We start from the raw sequence: 4,151 nt of genomic DNA on the forward strand, positions 1-4,151 counted from the left end.
CCGGCTCCCCCGGGTTCTGACTTACATGTGTTTAGAGCAATGGGAAGGGGCTCCCACCCGGAGCCCTGGCAGAGGGTGCCTTTAACGTGTGGCTGATTTACTCCCCGACAATTCGGGTCCCGCGTGTTGAGCCTCCGGCCCCGCGTCAGCTGGGCACTGCAAGACAAACAGCCTTCAAATATGCATAAGGAACAGTTCGCTTTCTTAAAGGAGAACTTACCCCCGCAGGGAAGTTCACAGCCCGACGCGGCAGGGGCAGGATGAGGGGTGGGATGCGGGGGTTGGGATGCGGGGGTGGCCTTTGCACGGGGACAGCCCTAACTCCTTCCCAAGGTGTTCTCCTACAGGCTCAGCGGCAGGGGTTGGGGACACCCGGCCGCCTTTCTGCCCGGGACCGGGCGGAGGAGTTCGGTCACCGTCTTAAGAAATTGCGTTTCGGTGGTTTTCACCCCGCAGCACCGTCCCCGTGTCCCCCCCACAACTCCCTTCCCTGGGCCGGGCGAGGGGCAGCGCCGCGCACCAAGGGCCGTCCCGCTCCGGAGTGTCCCCGCGGCGGCCACTGACCGGTTGCCCCAAAACTTGCGGGGTCCTAAAATGGGGGGAAGGGAAAAGCGGGACACCCTCCCCCCCCAAAAAAATAAAAAATTAAATCAACCCACAAAAAAGGTGAGGTGAGGGGGGATTGATGACACCATCACCCCCAGAGCCCGTTCAGGCAGCACAGATTGCCTGAGCAGCTTTTTTGGGAAAGCCGAAGTGAGGCGGGGGAGGGAGGGGAACCTGCCCGCCGGTTCTGCCCAGCTCCCGGCGCTCCCCGTCCTCCCCCCAAACCCCGCTCTCCCGACAGGACCATCCCCGACGGGAGCACCGGGCTCCGCCGGGCCCCCTCTCGCCCCCCGCCTTGCCCTGGGGGTCCCCGGGGGTCCGGTCCCTCCCGGGGGTGCGGGGGGTTCCGGGCGCTCCCCGCGGGGAAAGAGCATCCCCCCGCCCGGCCCCGCTCCCCCCTCGGCCCTACGCGGGGCCGGCTCTCTGCGTTTTGCACAATAAGAGGGTTATATTTTATTATTATTCTTTTTTTTTTTTTTTCCCCTTTTCCCTTCTATACACGTGGTTGTCAAGTCTGTAGCGCCATCTAACGGGAGGCGCTCAGGGAGGGGGATTTATTTGCTCCTTTTTTATTTGCTCCCTTTTTTTTTTTAAAAAAAAATATTCTCCTTTTTATTTGCTTTTTTTTATTATTATTTTTTAAAGCACCCCCGTCCCAGGCAAACCAGGCGGCGGCTGCATGGAGCGCTGGTTCCCTTCAATGGCCCGTCCCAAGCTGCCGCCCTGATGCCCGGCGGAGGGGCGCGAAGGGGGGCGGGGAACTCCCTGCCCCCCCCTCCGGAGCCGGGCGGTGGGGAGAGAAGCTGGGGTGGGCATCGCTCTTGGCAGCGAGGAGGTGCCCGTGGCACCTCTGCACAAAACCTGCCCAAAACCAGTGCTTTGTGTAACCTGGTCGGGGGGGTTATACCTCCCCCCAGGAGCTTCCCCCAGCCTCATTTTTTATTTTTATTTTTTAGGTCGTTGTAGCTGTGAAGAGTTGGCAGAACTGCATGGTTTGAGCACATGCTAATTTTTAAAGTTAAATTACGATGCTGCCCTTTTGCCAGGGCACTGGAACCACGCATGTGTTCACGGCCAGAGTGATGTTTATTCTGGGAAGTAGCTGACCCGGTCACCCCACCGAATTTCAGGCACCAAGTTAGTTGCCCAGATCAGGAGCCTGCTCACCCCCAGGAGCCTTCTCACCCCCAGGCCTGTGGCACGGGCAGTAAAATGAAACAGAAGCTCTCCAGGACACGTTTGGGCTCATGTAAGACCACAGCCAGTCTCTACAGGTGCCCACCACGCATGTGTTCACGGCCAGAGTGATGTTTATTCTGGGAAGTAGCTGACCCGGTCACCCCACCGAATTTCAGGCACCAAGTTAGTTGCCCAGATCAGGAGCCTGCTCACCCCCAGGAGCCTTCTCACCCCCAGGCCTGTGGCACGGGCAGTAAAATGAAACAGAAGCTCTCCAGGACACGTTTGGGCTCATGTAAGACCACAGCCAGTCTCTACAGGTGCCCGCCTCTCTGTGGCTCTTGCCACAGAGGTTAAGTGCCTCAGGTTAGAATTGGAGAATCACAGAATCACAGAATCACAGAATCTCAGTGGTTGGAAGGGACCTCTGAGATCATCGAGAGAGGGAGTTGGGGGTGGGTGGGAGGAGGCTCTCCCAGCCCAGCATCTTTGATTTCTTTCCCTTTTCTGGGAGGTCAGGGAGGGCCCCAGCCAGCTGCTGCATCTCACAAGTGAATAGGACCCCCATCTCTGCTGCTTCTCTGGTATCCCAGGAAGCCTCTGTTCCCCAAACTTTTGAGCACATGCTAATTTTTAAAGTTAAATTACGATGCTGCCCTTTTGCCAGGGCACTGGAGCCACGCATGTGTTCACGGCCAGAGCGATCCTTATTCTGGGAGGTAGCTGACCCGGTCACCCCACCGAATTTCAGGCACCAAATTAGTTGCCCAGATCAGGAGCCTTCTCACCCCCAGGAGCCTTCTCACCCCTAGGCCTGTGGCACGGGCAGTAAAATGAAACAGAGGTTCTCCAGGACATGTTTGGGCTCACGTAAGACCACAGCCAGTCTCTACAGGTGCCTGCCTCTCTGTGGCTCTTGCCACCTTTAAGTGCCTCAAGTTAGAATTGGAGAATACAGGCATTTCTGCTAAAGCACGGTGAGGTTTTTATTTAGGTTTGAAATTGACCTTCATTCTGCTTCTGTATTTCTGTTACAGATACAGAACAGGAGCTATGCCCTCAGTGACACACACCAGTTTTGCTGTTGTTTACCTAGGTCTTCTGTTGGCAGGGAGTGCCAAAGAAGCACAGAAATCTTTCTGTCCGTGCCTCAAGTCATAAAATGGTAGTGTAGCCTTTGGCTTTCAACAACGGTGTTTGCATCAGCCTCTCAAACTGCGCTTATTTTTCAGCCCAGGCTGCTCAATGCCCTCGGACATCACTTCTGTGTGTGGGAAACACTATGTGACTTCCACGGCCGGGTTACACTTGCCAAAGTGATTTTGGTGGATTAGGGACCTGAGTGCCACTGGCATCCATTGGCTCTGAAGTTTACCGCTACTAAAGCATTTAAGGCCCAGCCCTGACAGAGGGTTTAGGCCACAAACTCCTGTGTGAGGTCCTGGCTTCCTCCAGGCACCAACTGGGAGATCAGAACCTAAACAAGAGTCACAGGTCTAAATCCTTTGTTGTATTTGAACCTTAGTCCATACTAAATTATTTATGTTAGGAAGGAATTTTTCACAGAAAGAGTGGTCGGGCATTGGAATAGGCTGCCCAGGGAGGTGGTTGAGTCACCGTCCCTGGATGTGTTTAAGGACGTTTAGATGCGGTACTGAGGGATATGGTGTAGGGGAGGACTTTGTAGAGTAGGGTAGATGGTTGGACTCGATGATCCCAAGGGTCTCTTCCAACCTGAAAGATTCTATGAATCTATGATTCTATATCCCTTTATATTTTGATGTAACATCTGAAACATCTTTGATGGGACCCACACCATTTGGAAATGGGATTCATCCACCTAGATTCCCTATGCCTTCTGAACAGAAGAACAACTAAATGTGTCAAAAAACCCCACCCCTGATAACTGGAAGCAGAGTTTTTAGGTGCTCTCTTCTGCTTTATCATATGGGGCAAAAACTTCCTACACACCAGAAGGTTACCAGGGCTTTACCCTTTTTGATTCTGCTGCACCACAGGCCACTACATAAACCAGACAATTCAGTGTCAATAATGACTGCCTGGTCAATTCTCTGCTGCTTGGTCAAATTTTATTGTGTTTTGCATTTTCAAAGGTGAAAGTATGATTCATAATCCCTGTCCTATGTAGTTTTCCGACACCTTATGAGCACTAAAAATTAAAAATAACACACATTTATTCCAGAATCAAAATAAGGCTTGTCAATACAAACAAAACTTCGCATGACAAAAATTAAATAGAATGCTGTCACTGAACTGCTTTTATAGACAAGAAGTTTTAACACTTATATCCTCAGATTCAAATAGATTTTCATTCCTGAATCTGGGTTCAATGATTGGGAGGAAGG

The 4,151-nt window shown here is 52.6% G+C and overlaps 1 long non-coding RNA gene across 7 annotated transcripts in view; it reads right to left on the reverse strand.

The window, feature by feature from the left end:
* The window catches only part of LOC106896108, an 8,975-nt gene extending 8,765 nt beyond the window's left edge, over positions 1-210 (reverse strand). For all 7 annotated transcript variants that reach the window (XR_001413576.1, XR_001413578.1, XR_001413577.1 and 4 more), the window contains exon 1: positions 26-210. This is a non-coding gene — a long non-coding RNA (uncharacterized LOC106896108). The remainder of the gene's footprint in view (positions 1-25) is intronic.
* Between the last annotated feature and the right edge of the window lie 3,941 nt (positions 211-4,151).

Source organism: Calidris pugnax, unplaced genomic scaffold (genome assembly GCF_001431845.1).
Source record: "Calidris pugnax isolate Ruff unplaced genomic scaffold, ASM143184v1 scaffold277, whole genome shotgun sequence".
Classification (NCBI taxonomy): Eukaryota; Metazoa; Chordata; class Aves; order Charadriiformes; family Scolopacidae; genus Calidris; species Calidris pugnax.